This window comes from Colius striatus, chromosome 7, assembly GCF_028858725.1.
Source record: "Colius striatus isolate bColStr4 chromosome 7, bColStr4.1.hap1, whole genome shotgun sequence".
NCBI classification, from domain to species: domain Eukaryota; kingdom Metazoa; phylum Chordata; class Aves; order Coliiformes; family Coliidae; genus Colius; species Colius striatus.
In genome coordinates, this window is record NC_084765.1 from 21,742,522 (window position 1) to 21,758,810 (window position 16,289).

At 51.1% G+C, this 16,289-nt stretch overlaps 1 non-coding gene across 1 annotated transcript; it reads right to left on the reverse strand.

Annotated features, from left to right (window-relative positions):
- Positions 1 to 4,377: 4,377 nt before the first annotated feature.
- TRNAS-AGA (transfer RNA serine (anticodon AGA)) lies at positions 4,378 to 4,459 on the reverse strand. The gene has a single exon. It is a non-coding gene; the product is annotated as a tRNA-Ser (tRNA).
- Between the last annotated feature and the right edge of the window lie 11,830 nt (positions 4,460 to 16,289).

A 16,289-nucleotide genomic window follows, 5' to 3' on the forward strand; every position in this document is an offset into this window, starting at 1 on the left:
CAGAAGTTTTCCCTGTATCTGGTACCAGTCAGAGCTATAACGGACCCACTGCGGACCACAGCTGATGTTAATTATTGATACTGGTAACACCTCTGTGATTTACATATTGGGTAAGGGGAACAAATTGCCGTTCAGATGGTAGACTGTAGCAGCAGCAGAAGAGAGTGAGAATGTGAAAACAACATCTCCGCAGACACCAAGATCAATGAAGAAGGAGGAGAATGAGGTGCCCAGGCACAGGAGCAGAGATTCCCTGACAGCCAGCGGTGCAGCCCATGGTGAGGCAGCTGTGCCCCTGCAGTCCATGGAGGCCACCGGGAAGCAGAGATCCACTCGTAGTCCATGGGACCCCACGCCGGAGCAGGTGGGTGCCTGAAGGAGAGTGTGACTCTGTGGGAAGCTCGCCCTGGAGCAAGTTCCTGGCAGGAACTGGGATCCTGTGGACAGACAGGAACCCGTGCTGGACCAGGTTTACTGGAAGGATTTGTGACCCTCTGAGAATGCACATTGGAGCAGTTTTTTTTTTCCTAAAGGACTATTTTCCTGGTGGACAACACCCATGCTGGGGCAGTTTGTGAAGAGCAGTAGCCCATGGGAAGGACCCACCTTGGAGAAGTTTGTGGAGGACTAATTCCAGTTGGAGAGAACCCACACTCCAGCAATGGGAAGTGTCAGGAGGCCTCCTCCTGAGCGGAAGCAGTAGCAAAGTCAATCTGTGATGACCTGACCACAACTCCCATCCCCCCATCCCCGTATGCTGCTGGCGAGGAAGAAGGAGAAATCTGGGAAGAAGGGAGGAGTGGGGGGAGGTGTTTTAAGCTTCAATTTTTACTTCTCATTGTATTTCTCTCTCTCCTGTCCAGTTTAGGGGGGAATGATAGAACAGCTTTGGTGGGCACCTGACACCCAGTCAGGACTAAAGCACCGAAGAGAGCCACCTCTCTGACAATGGCAGTGTGTAGAAGTCAACAGGACAAGACCTGGAGGTACTTGATGGGGCTGCTGAGAGAACCGGGAAGTTTGGTCTGCTCAAAGCCTGTGATCAGAGTAGAGGAACCCCAGAGATTCCCTCAAAACAACATTATTCTGAGTCACACGAGATCATCAGCAGCCACCAAGAGACACTGCTTGCCAGCCTGCAAATGCAGGAGATTCCATAGAGACACCAGTTGCTTCAGAAATGCTGCAAAATTGCATGGAAATGCCCGTGGTGGAAGTGGCACTTCAGGGCTATGAGCGTGTGAATCCCCAGCATGCCCAGGGCCGGGACACCATGTGCAATGAGGCCCACAGCAGAGTGACTCATGTTGGCCTGGACACACGTTCAGGGTTTTTCCCAACTCTTCCACATCATGATGACTGCCAGGGGCTCTGTGAGACTGATTCAATGTCCCTTTGTAGTTTGAAGTGCCTGAAATGGGCCACTCCATCTGTGTTCTGGAGAAAAGAGCTGTGAGTTTTGGCTGTCTGCCCTCTGCCTCTCCTCAAAAACAGGCCATCCAAGCCTTTGGCTTCTGCAATGAACTTGCTGAGTAAAGCAGGTTCTTTTGTTTGTTAGTCTCTTTCAGTGAAGGATGTAGGCATCTCTTTGATCACACTCCTACAGACTGATTTTCTTGTTTTGAAGAGGTTATTAATTTCCTGAGCTGAGCTCAGAACCCTGGATTTAGGAAGCTTTAGGGCCTGGGAGAGCCATAAAGGGACATGGCTATGCAAATGCCAAGGAGAAATTGTTGGAGAGAGACTAACCTTAATCTCTTCTCTGTTCTTTCTCATTATGGATCTGTCCTTCTTCCCTGGGCTCAAGGTCAGAAAGAACAGGCTGTAGCAAAACAACATATGAGCATAAGCGAGTCTTCAAGGCTCACTCCTCCCTGCAAACAACTTCACTCCAGCCCACAATGGTCCTTCCCTGGCCTTCAGTTTTGCTCAGCACATACCACTATCTTCTGTGAGCCCCTGCTAGAGTGAGATGTCTCCCAGCGTTAGCCTTACTCTGTGCAATAGAAGCCCTTGATAGTTGACTTGACATGTCCTTCATGACCCGTGAAGCTCTGGCACACAGTCCCTGTGGGCTGAGCTGCTGTCTAGGTGGCTACTCCGGTTTGTATGTGGGCTGCCTCAGCTTGGCCACACAATGGAAACGTTTCAAGGCTGTGACCTCTTTCCTTTTTGACAGGGGTAGCTGGGGGTGCTGAGAAAGTGAGATTCTTTCAGGAAGAATCAGAGATTCATAAAATCATTACAATTGGATAAGACCTTGAAGATCATCAAGTCCAACCACTAACGTAACACTGCCAAGCCTATCACTAAACCGAAGGTGATCAAAGGGACAAGAATTTGCACCTTCAACAGGTTGTTGCTTAGTGTTGCCGTGTGTTCCCACTCTGCTCAGTATTTCAGCTCTGCCTTTCTCACTGAGAGATGTCTGCCCAGCATCCAGTGAGCCAGAAGACCATAGGGGCCAGTGCAAGCACCGTCCTTGCTCAGGGCACGCGGCTCTTAGTTTCCTCCCTGGAAGCAGTGCTGACTGGGGCTGTTGTGGCCCTCAGCCTATTTCTTCTCCAGTGTCATGAAAAAAGTTCTTTCCACTGTAGCCTCCAATGCTGCTCTTCTCTGGGAGATACTGCAGGGAGAAAACTTTGTGCCTTCCGTACAGATTTCACTGGGCAGTCAGAGATCTCCCTGTGCTCTGCAGCCCCTGGAGGCTGCAGTTCAAGCCAGGTTGGCCTGCTCAAGATGCCAGGTCACTCTAGACTCTGACACTCCCAAGGTCTTTCTGGATTTCAGCAAGCCAGAGAACCAGCTTCACACAGAGGAAGCCCCCTCCCTCGCCTTCTCCCCTGGCTGAACAAATCCAGCTCCTTCAGCATCCCCCTCATTTGTGACATGCTCAGGTATGACCTTGTGCATGTCTCCTCTTCCTGATAAAGATCCTGTCTGTGGTCCTTCTGAAACACACCTCCAGTGCTCATGCAGCCTGCAGCAGCAGGATGGGGTGGAGGTTCTCTGTGAAGTCAGCAGTGTGGTAGACAAATGCCCCACATCCTATCATGTCTCTGTGGGCCTCATACCAGCGAGCCTTTACTCCCGACTGCCCCTCTTCCCACCCGTGCTGTCCATGTTTGCTGCTGAGGAGCTGCCAGTTCAGGGAAACTTTCTGGCTCAAAACTGAGCTGGTCAATGCCACATCCTGTATTGGTACTTACAGTCTGTGCCACGAGGCCCAAAAGGGGGAAAGGAGACATCTGGGGAATGAGGGAAAAGTGATCAGAAACTGGAGCAAGTTCAGTGGAGGTTCCCTAGGGAAATCAAGGTCCAGGCTGCTACCCTTGTGAGGAGAGTCTGAGGACACCAGGCTCACTTAGCTGGGAGAAGAAATTGCTTGGCAGGGATCCACAAACCAGGTACTGTGATGGCCAGAGGACGAAGGCCATGGTCAGCCATTGAATAGGCAATTTGTGACAGGCTACATGAACAAAACTGACAACCTTAAGGGTGCTTAAGCATGGAAACATGGGTCCAGAGGTGCTGTGAATCATGTGTCCTCAAGGTATTTTTTGCTGAAAGGATAAGCACTGGTTGGGTGGTGTGAGGTTGCCTAAAAGCAGGAGGATGCACTGGCTAACTCCTCAAAATGCCTTCTGACTTGGAGTGATTTCCCAGTTTACACTATTGGAGGGTAAAGTGGAAGCAGGGAGAGAGGATTTTGTGGATGACTATTTGAAGAATAGTCCAAAAGACTTCTCTCTCCCCTCCATGCTTCTTTTGGCCTACCCAGCTGCTATTGGCAGCAGCATGGGCATGTCCTCCAGTTCTCCTTCTCCAGAAGCTGGGACTGCAGACAGACCTGGTCTGCTCACAGGGCTGGGTAGAGCCCCTGAGGAGAGAGCAAGGGGCCTCCACTTAACAGAGAGAGAAGGAGGTCTGTACCTACAGACAGAGGTACATTGTTAGTGCTGCAAGACCTCTGATCCATGAAGTGTGACCTACGAGGTGTCTTCCTGTTACATTTATCCTTAAGAGCCAGGTTGTCCGTCTTTGACTGTCCTTAGAGATGAGCAGCTGCAGTTTCAAGTGTGGGGAAGGGAGCTGGTGGGGCCGTGCTGCTTGGAATGTCTGCTGCCATCAGGCTCCTAAGAACTGCTCAAGAACAGAGGACCTCTTTTCATGGCTCACACTCAACAGTCCTTCATTCTCTTCCTTCAATTTGCCTACCTTTTCAATGGGAGCAGGGTTTCCTACTCATCTGAGAATTTCTGGATTAGGTTGCAGACAAGTTCTATAGGTAAAAGCGTTGTATTGTCTACCTAGGGACAGACTGAAGCCCTGTCCCAGGGTGGTCAATCACAAGCAGCCCAAAAAGCAACTGTGCCCCGTAGTTGGCAGGATTCGAACCTGCGCGGGGAAACCCCAATGGATTTCTAGTCCATCGCCTTCACCACTCGGCCACAACTACCTGCTGCAGTCCTCCCTGCCCTGTGCATCACAGCCCCTGTGCAAGGACAGCGGCCTTCCGGGGATGTTCAGGGCCAGGCTCTGCTGGAAGCCCTCACCTGGACCTGCCTGAGTGTGACAGGTACTGGCCTTACAGAGGCCTAGAGAGCTCGAACCCCAGGGGCTCCTGGTGCTGAATCCCCGTGCCTTGTCCTCAGCTGGGCACCTGCAGCAGTGGGAGGAGGAATGCATCGTCCGTGACCCTGGATATTCCTATGTCCTTGGCTGCACAATTGCATGTAGAAGGCCGTGCTTTACTGCTGAGCAGCTCGGGTGCTTTTTGCCCCCAGACTATCTGCAGGTAGCAGGGGACAAACAGCAAAAGGAAAAGAGGCACAAACCTTACTGCCACAGGCCGGGACTCGGGCTCAGATTTGGGCAACTTGTGCCAGCTGTTTCTGAAGGCTCCCTGCAACACTCAGCTGAGCACACGTGTCCACGTTTTCCTGCCACTGCAGGACGCGTTGTCATCGTAGCCCAATGCATAAGCTGCTTCTGTCCTCCGCCAGGGGTTACTCGGGACAGGCAGTGAAAAGTCAACGCTTCCTGATCGTACACACAAGGTGTGTGGGGGACAGAGACAGAAGAACTGAGATGAGCTTTTGAGTGCTTTAAGAGGTGGGACAGAAGGCTCACATGAGAGCCATTACAAGGCCATGATGAGCATGTTACAGACTTGTGCTCCATTTCCCTGAGGCTTTGCAATCTTTTTCTTGCCCATTTCTGTATTTTTCATGCGTTAAGCTTAACACACTCCAATTCAGGAGGAAGGACAAGTGCTCTTCCTCGAACAGCACATTGCTAACTGAGGGCAGAGGAGGAAAAAGCACCAGGAGACTCCAGCTGCACTGCACAAAGTCTTTAATAAGTAGAAAGAAATGCAGTGGCAAAGAACAGAGCATCAGAAACACATCTAGAGGGTTCTGGGAGGCACAGAGCATGGCCTATTGCACAAGGCCAAGCTCCTCCTGAAGCGTGGACACAAGTGAGATGAGAACACGCAGCCCATCGGGAAGCCATGGCCAGGCTCTGGCTGCGTGCTCTCCATCCTCGTTCCCGCTCCAAAGGGAGGATCCGTTGGCTTCAGCAGTTCCGACCGCAGCGAGGGGGAGGCAGACACAGCCCCAACCCCCCCAGGCCAAGGGAGCCCCCAGAAGAGATGGGAACCCCCCCGGTGCTGAGGGAGCTGCCCACAGCGGCGGACAGAGAGGATCCCACGGCTGTGTTCTGAGGGAAAGAGGTGAGGATGGGGCCCGGCAGGGTCACCACCACCGGGGAGGCCTCAATGAGCACCGTTGAGTCACCACAGCGGGCGACACAGGGCTCAGTGCAGCTGCTGGCCAGGGGGGTTGGGCCAGAGGAGCCGCAGGGGCCGGGAGGACAGGGTCTGCAGCAAGACATCTCTGGCTGAGGCAGGCAAGGCTGAAACACAGAGCACAGAGGAATCACATGCCAACATCAGCTGACTCTTTGCCTCAGCTCTCTCTGAAGAGAACTTTGGTTGCCCTCCATCTCCCATTCCAGTTCCCTGTCCAGTCAAGGGCTGCAACTGATCTTGGTAACACACAGAACAGACATGTCATGTCAATGTTTAGCTAGTTTTGAGAACAGGAAGTAAAAATGTGCCAAAGTGACTGGAGAATACACCAGGATCTGCTCCTGCTTTGCCTGGTGTCACAGCACAGATGAAGATTAATGCGGTGATCCCAGCATCAACAGGCTGAGATGAACAAATGCCAAAGAAATCACCTCTGAAAAACTTCCACTGTGCCTACAGCTCCCACAACACTCACGTGTGCTCTGAGTTTTGCAACACAGGAACCCTGACCCACTGCTGGGCTCAGACCAGGACCGTGGGATTAAAGCACCCATGGAAAGACTGATCATACCCCATCTCCTGAACAAGCATTGCTGCGCTTGAAGGGGTTCTGAATGAACTCAGATATTTTGTTAGAGAGCAGGTGCCTGAGGCAGAAATTCTGTTGGGCAGAGCTGTGTGCAGCTGAGGCCATTGATCCCCTTTGCTGGAAAGAACCCCCCACTTCCCAGCTCTCCTCACCCTGCCCCATCAAAAGGGAAAGAGGACACAGCCCTGGAGCATTTCCATTGCAGGGCCCAGCTGTGGCAGCCCAAGCTCCAAGCAGAGGTAGCCACCATGGCAGCAAGTGAGCCCACAGAGTAAGAAGTAGTAGACTCACGCTTACCTTGTTCCTGGAGGAACGGGAGGCAAGAGAGGAGGATGCAGAGCCTGGAGCAGCACAGCCTTTTATGCTGTGTCCCAGAGCCCTGAGGCATCACAAACATTCCTTGCTCATGAAGCACCTCAACACTGAGCAGCTGCTGCTTGCTGAGGTCTCACTGCTGATTAAGTCCTTTCCTCTGTCATGTGTAACGTGTGCTGCCATTTCAAACCAGCAAACACCAAAATGATCTGCCTTCATAAAGACAATTAGCTCTAAGCTTTTAGTCTAGTGTGCAGGGGGCTTGGAGAACGCATCCACCCATGAGTCAAGTTCATGTATGAGGGACACTTCAAGTCAGTTCTCAATAATTTTCAGTGAAGACTCTCAAGCTTACACTGACAGACACTGCCAGTGTGGGAAATCACAGGAGACCGTGGGAAAATTGAGACAGACAATCATGAATACCTAATCAAGTCTCGGAGAAGTGACGCAGGCCTCATGAGATGTGGCAGAGCTAAATGTGCAGGGAAGACCAGGGTGTGCAGCACAGAAGGCCCAGGAGAGACAGAGTGAGGGCCATAAGGACCTTGTTTCCACTCCTCAGGCTCTCCCACAGCCTGGTCTTGTGATCAAAGAGTTGCATGCGTCCTTGCCTGAAACAGATCCCGTGCCAAAGTGCCCTGTTTTGCTCATCAAGGGCATTCCAGCAGTCAAAGGCTTGGATGGCCAGCTCTTGAAAAGTGGCACAGGGCAGACAGTCTAAAGCTCACAGGCCATTTCCTGGATCATTCCATCCATTTCAATGTACAAAGGTGTACTGGATCAGTGTCCAAAAGCCCTTGGAAGCTATCGAGAGGTGGAAGTGTTGGGAAAAACCCTGAACTGCAGGCAAACATGACTCACTCTGCATTAGCCCCGAAGAATGAAAGTTCTAAACGACCTCTTGATGTCTTCTGTGGCAACCTCCTGCTCTGAGCAGACCAAACTTCTCAGTGTCCTCAGGAAGCACTGGGCCTTGCCCTCTTCCCTTCTGAACACAGCCAGCATCGCAGAGCTCACTGTGTCTTGTGCAGCTCTCCCAGGGCTGAACTGAACCCCCTGTGCTCTGCCAGGAGATTGCTGTGAGGGTGCCGGCACTGGGGAGCAGATCCTGGTGTTATGGGGTATGGTCTGGTGATGGGCTGAATGGATTACGTGTGGTCTGTAGAGTGACACCTCAAGTATGCCCCTTTCTCTGTATCATTCTCAGGTGAGTTTCTTAATCCTGCTTTGTCAACACACCTAGCTCTATGTTTGATCTGTCTGCGCCAAGAGGTTGGATAGTGCTCCACAGCTGGAGAGGGGGTGATGGTCTTCCATGGAGAGAGGAAGTGGCAGAGGACCAGGTGGAGCACATGCCGTATTGGGTGAGGCCGAGGGCACTAGGATTGAGGATCCTGGCAGAGAGGAGGCAAGGTGGGGAGCAGGGTATGGAACTACTGTCTCCCACCATCTACAGGAGGTTTTGGAAGGGATGGAGTCTGATTCTCCATCTCCTCTCACCTGCAATGGGTGAGAGGTAACAAGAACAAGAAAGGAATCACTTTTTAGGAAAAGAAGGGAAGGACGGGCTGCATGAGTGATCTCTGGAAGAGGTGCCCGAGAGACAGTTGCCTCTCTGACAATGGCAGTGTGTAGAAGTCAATGGGACAAGACCTGGGGGTACCTGATGAGGCTGCTGAGAGAACTGGGAAGATTGAGCTGCTTGTAGGAGGCGACAGAAGCAGAGGAAATCCAGAGATTCCCTCAAAACAACATTATTCTGAGTCACACAAGACCGTCAGTAGCCACCAAAAGACACTGACTTGCCAGCCTGCAGATGCAGGAGATTCCATAGAAACACCGGTTGCTTCAGGAATGGTGATAAATTGTGTGGAAATGCCCGTGACGAAAGTGGCACTTCAGGGCTATGCACGCGTGAATCGCCAGCATGCCTCGGGCCAGGACACCATGTCCAGTGAAGCCCACAGCAGAGTGACTCACGTTGGCCTGGAGTTCAGGGTTTTTCCCAACTCTTCCACATCATGATGACTCTCAGGTGCTCTGTGACACGGATCCAGTGCCCTTTTGTAGTTTGAAACGGATCACCCCATCCCTGCCCCAGGAGAAAGGGCTGTGAGTTTTGTCTCCCTGCCCTGTGCCTCTCCTCAAAAGCAGGCCATCCAGGCCCTTGGCCGCTGGGCTCAGCTTGCTGAGCCAAACAGGTCAAATTTGGCATGGGTCTCTTTCAGAGAAGGACACGGGCATCTCTTTGATCTCAGTCCCAGGCCATGCTAGAGTCTGATTCAACTTAAGCAAGTTTCTCATGGCCCTCACTGAGGAGGGATGGGGATTCCCACCAACCCCTCATGGTCTTTCCTTCTTGTTGAGCTTTACCAAATGCATAAAGGTCTGTGTGTCCTCTCCAGGATGAGACTGTGCAGCCTCGATGTTCTACCTGAACTTTCCCACTGTCTTCTGTGTGTCTGCTGTCACCTGTGGAGAGAGGTCTCCCAGAGTGACCTGAATACTTGCACTTGAGAGCTTACATGAGCACTCCCTCATGGCTCAATTTGACTGAGACTGGTGGCCATGAAGAGGGCAATGTACAAAGACAATCCCTACAGCACCAACCCACTGGAAATATCATTGCACTGAGTATGAGTTTCCCTCTGAGGTAAATGGCCGTATGAAGCGGACATGTGGACAAATGAGTTTGACGTTAGGAAGCATCACACTGATCCTGACAGGCTACTTCAGCAACGTGGACGTGTGCAGGAAAAGTGGCACAGTAAGCTACAAGCACTTCAGGAGACCAAGGGAATGCATTGAGGAGAGATGGTTTGGACTGGGAGCCCAAACAGAGGCACTGCTGGACCTGTTGTTTACCGAGGCAAAAAACTTACATAAGGGCTAAGCTTGGAGGTAGGCTGGGCTGCAGTGATCATGCCCTCATGGATTTCCCAGTCCTGAAGGGTATAGGGCAAAAAAGGAGAGGCAGGCTCCTAAACACGAGAAAAGCAAACTTTTCCGTGTGATCCTTTGGGAAACTCCCCGGAGATAAAGGAGAAAAGGAGAGCTGGGAGATAAAAGCTTCTGTATAAGTTTCTGTTCTCTTACGGAGCAAGAAGCTCGTGATCCTGACATGCAAGAGGTCGCGAGGGGAGGCTGGAGGCCAGTTTGGTGAAGTCTAGACCATTTAGTCAAACTAACACAGCTCTGCAGCTCTGCAGGAAAGGGCTATCGGTGACTGAAAAACGCAATACGAGCCATCAGTGCACACTTGCAGCCCAGGAAGCCAATCGTATCCTGGCCTCCATAGCTTTTGCACCGTGGCTATCTATAGACTCATAGAATCGTTTCAGCTGGGAGAGACCTTTAATGTCATCAAGTCCAGCCCTATCAATCCTGAGACCATTTCCCTAAGTACAACATCCACCTGTCTCTTAAACACCTCCAGGGACGGTGACTCCACCACCTCTCTGGGCAGCCCGTTCCAATGCCTGGCAATGTTGATAACACAGGGACGTTTTGGTGATTACTTGGCAGGGCTTGCACAGCGCCAAGGCCTTTTCTGTTTCTCCCCCTGCCCTGCCAGCAAGCGGGCTGGGGCCACAAGAAGCTGTATGGGACCGTGGCCAGGTGAGCTGAGCTGAAGTAGCCAAAGGGCTATTGCATGAGCATCATGCCCAGTATAGAAATTGGAGGAGTTGGTGGGATGGGCGGATTGCTGCCTGAGCATCGCTCAGTGAGTGGTGAGCAACTGCACTGGGCATCACTTGGGGGGTTTCTGGATTTTTTCTTTCTCTTTCCTTTTGTCATATTCTTTTCCAATAAAGATAATGAACCTTTCCTGTCTCAAGGCAAGTTTTACTTCTTTTTCCAAGATGACCTCCCCTTCTCCCTGTGAGGGCACAGAGAGAGCCTCCACGGCTGTGTGGTGTTTAGTTGCTGGCTGAGGTGAAACCACATTAGGCCAGCAGGTCCAGGGAGGTGGTTTTGCCCTCCACTCAACACCTGTGGGATCTCACATGGGTCAGTGTGTTCAGCTGTTGGCCCCCAGTGTTAGAAAGACATGGAGCAGCTCATGCTGGTCCAAAGAGGACCACGGGGACAATGAGAGCTGGAGGCTCTTGGGAGGGCTTTAAGCAAACTTACAGTACTACAATAAAGATGAGAAAGTAGTCTTCATCCGAGAGTGTTGTGATAGGAAGAAAAACAATGTTTTCTAACTGAAAGAGTGTAGATATGGCTTAGATCTTAGGCAGAAAGTCCTTCTTGTGTCTGGATGTGTGGAAGCCACATTTTTAAAATATCCCAAGCCTAGCTGGGATATTAAAACCAAAAGGGCCCTAGCTGGTCCCTTAAAACCAAAAATCATTCTCTGATTCATTCTGTGATTGTAAGTGGTATGAAACTGGAACACACACTTCAGATGCAAAAGGAAAGGGCTTAATCACCAGTGAGGCCTCAGCAAGCAGCAACTGCTCAGTGTCGAGGTGCTTCATGAGCAAGGAATGTTTGTGATGCCTCAGGGCTCTGGGACACAGCATAAAAGGCTGTGCTGCTCCAGGCTCTGCATCCTCCTCTCTTGCCTCCCGTTCCTCCAGGAACAAGGTAAGCATGAGTCTGCTCCATCTCTCTCTGTGGGCTGAGCTGCTGTCATGGTGGCTACGCTGCTTGGTGCTTGGGCTGCCACAGCTGGGCCCTGCAATGGAAATGCTCCAGGGCTGTGTCCTCTTTCCCTTTTGATGGGGCAGGGTGGGTAGAGCTGAGATGTGGGGGGTTCTTTCCAGCAAAGGGGATCAATGGCCTCAGCTGCACAGAGCTCTGCCCAACAGAATTTCTGCCTCAGGCACCTGCTCTCTAACAAAATGTCTGAGTTCATCCAGTACCCCATTCAAGCGCAGCAATGCTTGTTCAGGATAGGGGGTATGATCAGTCTTTCCACGGGTGCTTTAATCCCACGGTCCTGGGTCTGAGCCCAGCAGTGGGTCAGGGTTCCTGTGTTGCAAAACTCAGAGCACACGTGAGTGTTGTGGGAGCTGTAGGCACAGTGGAAGTTTTTCAGAGGTGATTTCTTTGGCATTTGTTCATCTCAGCCTGTTGATGGTAGGATCACTGCATTAATCTTCATCTGTGCTGTGACACCAGGCAAAGCAGGAGCAGATCCTGGTGTATTCTCCAGTCACTTTGGCACATCTTTGCTCCCTGTTCTTCAAAACTAGGTAACATTGACATGACATGCCTGTTCTGTGTGTTACCAAGATCAGTTGCAGCCCTTGACTGGACAGGGAACTGGAATGGGAGATGGAGGGCAACCAAAGTTCTCTTCAGAGAGAGCTGAGGCAAAGAGTCAGCTGATGTTGGCATGTGATTCCTCTGTGCTCTGTGTTTCAGCCTTGCCTGCCTCAGCCAGAGATGTCTTGCTGCAGACCCTGTCCTCCCAGCCTCTGCGGCTCCTCTGGCCCAACCCCCCTGGCCAGCAGCTGCACTGAGCCCTGTGTCGCCCGCTGTGGTGACTCAACGGTGCTCATTGAGGCCTCCCCGGTGGTGGTGACCCTGCCGGGCCCCATCCTCACCTCTTTCCCTCAGAACACAGCCGTGGGATCCTCTCTGTCCGCCGCTGTGGGCAGCTCCCTCAGCACCGGCGGGGTTCCCATCTCTTCTGGGGGCTCCCTTGGCCTGGGGGGGTTGGGGCTGTGTCTGCCTCCCCCTCGCTGCGGTCGGAACTGCTGAAGCCAACGGATGCTCCCTTTGGAGCGGGAACGAGGATGGAGAGCACACAGCCAGAGCCTGGCCATGGCTTCCCGATGGGCTGCGTGTCCTCATCTCACTTGTGTCCACGCTTCAGGAGGAGCTTGGCCTTGTGCAATAGGCCATGCTCTGTGCCTCCCAGAACCCTCTAGATGTGTTTCTGATGCTCTGTTCTTTGCCACTGCATTTCTTTCTACTTATTAAAGACTTTGTGCAGCGCAGCTGGAGTCTCCTGGTGCTTTTTCCTCCTCTGCCCTCAGTTAGCAATGTGCTGTTCAAGGAAGAGCACTGTCCTTCCTCCTGAATTGGAGTGTGTTAAGCTTAACGCACGAAAAATACAGAAACGGGCAAGAAAAACATTTAGCTTTGCCACATCTCATGAGGCCTGTGTCACTTCTCCGAGACTTGATTAGGCACTCATGACCGTCTGCCTCAATTTTCCCACAGTCTCCTGTGATTTCCCACACTGGCAGTGTCTGTCAGTGTAAGCTTGACAGTCTTCACTGAAAATACTTGAGAACTGACTTGAGGGGTCCCTCATACATGAACTTGACTCATGGGTGGATGTGTCCCCATGAAGAGAGCAAAGTGACAAAAGTAATCTAGATCATGTAAACTGACTTAAAAGCCCCCTGCACACCAGACTAATTGTGTTTACCAAGCCAGGACACAGATGGATCATTGTGGTGTTTAGTGCACCACTCAGCTGAGCACACGTGTCCATGTTTTCCTGCCACTGCAGGACATGGTGTCATCGTAGCCCAGTGCATAAGTTGCTTCTGTCCTCTGCCAGGGTTTACTCAGGACAGGCATTGAAAAGTCTTTGTTTGCTCAGTGTACATACAAGTTGAACTGCTCTCACGGTGTCTACTCCAGTAGTATTTGGGCTGCCTCATCTTCACCCTGAATTAGAAATGCTCTAGGGCTGTCTCTTCCTTCACTTTTGATGGGGCAGGGTGGGAAGAGCTGTGAAGTGGGGGGTTCTTTCCAGCAGAAGGGGATCAATGGCCTCAGCTGCACAGAACTCTCTCTGCCCAACAGAATTTCTGCCTCAGGCACACAGTCTCTAACAAAATGTCTGAGTTCATCCAGTGCCTTCTTCAGCGCAGCAATGCTTGTTCAGGAAATGGGGTACGATCCGTCTTTCCATGGGGGGTTAAAAACCCCCAGTCCTGGGTCTAAGCCCAGAAGTGGGTCAGGGTTTCCATCCCATGCAACTCAGAAGGCACATGAGTGTTGTGGGAGCTGAAGGTACAGTGGTAGTTTTTAAACCATTGTCCCTGTATAGAGCTCAGGGAAAGAAAGACAGTATGACATTGAGATTCATGTTCCCTGTGTGGTCTTTCTTTCAGCCTTGCCTGCCTCAGCCAGAGATGTCTTGCTGACCCTGTTCCCCCTGCCCCTTCAACTCCTCTGGCCCTACCTCACCAACAAGCAACACTGTGTTTCCCCCTTCACTAACTCAACGGTGCTCAGGAATGCCTCCCTGGTGGTGGTGACCCTGCCAGGTCCTATCCTTACCTCTTTGCTTCTGAGCAGGTCTGGAGGTGAAATAACAATGTTTTACGTCTGTTGGCTGTTTGCCTGCTTCATTGCCTTTTCTTCTGATGGTGATCTCGTGGATAGCAGAGGAATTGCTGTTGTCCTCAGAAGGTTTACTTCCTAGAACTGCCATGTGTTTGCAGGTCGCTTAGAAACGGAGCTTTGTTTAGTGTCCCACCAGCTTCAGTGGTGAGTGGAAGAGACGTGGTAGGTCGTCTGGGGAATGGTTGAGAGGGGCATTTGGAGGCATGCTGATGGGGAAAGGGAGATCCCTTTCTGCTGTCCTCCTCTCCTCCCTTCCCCTATTCCCATCTCTCTGCAATGGGCACAGAACCAGTGCAGGCAGCTTGGACTCAACCAGTAAAGGGGACAGCTTTGCCTGGGAAAGAGTCTGCCTAAGCAGTCCTGCTTTGGTCATTTGAGGAAGATGATGCTGCAATGATGATGTGAGACAATGTTCTCACTCACAGGTGTCACATTCAGTGCTTGACTACAGGCATGAGCTGAAGAGCAGGCAGCGATTTTGTACTCCAAGACATCTTGCCAGGTCTTCCCTCAGCAGCTGGAGTTGAGGAGACTGAGAAGGTTCCTGCACGTTCTGCCCTCTACAGTGTCCCAATGGCCGTGCTCCCCACAGCCCTTCTGCAGAGCCCCATTGCTTCAGGAGCTGGTCACAAGCACTGATGCAGAGGTCTTCTTGGATGCCTCTGAATGTGTAGCTAAAAGTGGGCAGTGATCAAGAAGAGGGCGGCCAACTTGGCTGGAGTTCTGTCTCAGTTGCCAAATCAAGTACTTAGAAAAGAGCAGTATGGCTTTTCTTTGCATGGATGTGACTCAGCCTGGAAACACAAGTACCTGTATTTTCAATACGAATTGAGCACGAAAAATGAACAGGATTGGAAATAGCTCCCACAGGAAAGCTGTTACAAAGGTAGCACAGTGCTGGCTGATAGACTACATGGGGACCTACATACCATTGTAGGTAGGGTATGTTTACCTGGTTTCTTGTAGCTCCCAGATGCAGTGGAATGTCTCTGAACAGCAGCAGTCTATATTTTCAATAGGAGCTCATAGCAGAAGAGAGTGTTTCCTACTGCCTTTGGGAATGCTACTCTCAAAATATAGATTGGTACTGATGAGGGTACAGAGAGAAGTTCCAAAGCTCTTCAAAAGGACTTTAGGGCATTGGGGAGAATGCTGGATGCCTCAGGAGCACAGGGAGTGTTTTCCTCCATCCCTCTCATGTCAGGGAGGAATACTGAACAAAAGACAGAGAACTGAGAGTAGCAAGAGTGGGCTTGTTTTGCAGAAGCCTGGACTGACCAAATTGATCGTGCCAAGAGGGAAATGATGTTGCAGATGAATGCAGACTTTGTGGGCCTTAGGGGACCAAAAGTTTGGTTTTAGTTTGCTGAAAGGGTGACGTGTAATTGGAAAAGGCACATGAAGTATCTGAGGTAACAAATGCGTTTGATAGGATTGCAGGAGACGTGTGATGAAGTCCTGAACTTTTGGAGTGATTTCTTCAGGCTCCAAAAATGCATAGCAGAGCTTTGGTAGGGTGCTAAGTAAAATTTCAGTAGTGCCTCAGTTCATTTGTTCTGGTGGTAACAGATGGGGGAACTGAGAACTAAGGTTACAATGAGATAGTTTGACATTCCCAAATGACCTTCTCCCTGATCTGTGCCGTGAGCAAGCGTGGAGCTCTGGTATTCGGAAGTGCTGAAGGCAATCCGCTGGCATCATTTGGAAGAACTTGGCCCTGTTGAAGGACCCAGAAATAGGGCAATTGTGATTTCACAGGAAAAGGTTCATACTGTCTAAACCAGAGTGCGTCAGTGCATGCATCAGCAGGAAACTGAGAGCAGGTGTGAATTGCCTGAAATCCAGATTTAGGTGCATTTCAGGGACTTATCTTTCAAGAGGCAAGCTGAAAACTTGTTGAATTTGTGTCTGCCAGTTTCTAAAGGAGGTAGCTTTTGGGGAAAGGCTCCAGTGATGTGGAAGGCTTGTTTCCAAAGGCTTCGTTGGCTGTCTTTGGGTGTCATTGTCAACAAATCCAGCGATCCTCTGGTTTCCTCAAAAAAAAAAAAAAAAAATTCCCACTAGCATCCCAAAAGGAGGTAGTCCCCTAAAAGAAAAGCTTGGCTTGGGAAACAGCAGGTAGACGTACAATGTACAAGGCCACCTTGACCTTAGGAAGGGTAAAATTGGGTAGCTTGGTGCATCATCGGTAGGCAATGGGAAGTGTCACGGTATGACTCAAAGTATCATTTGAAGATGGGAGGGCTC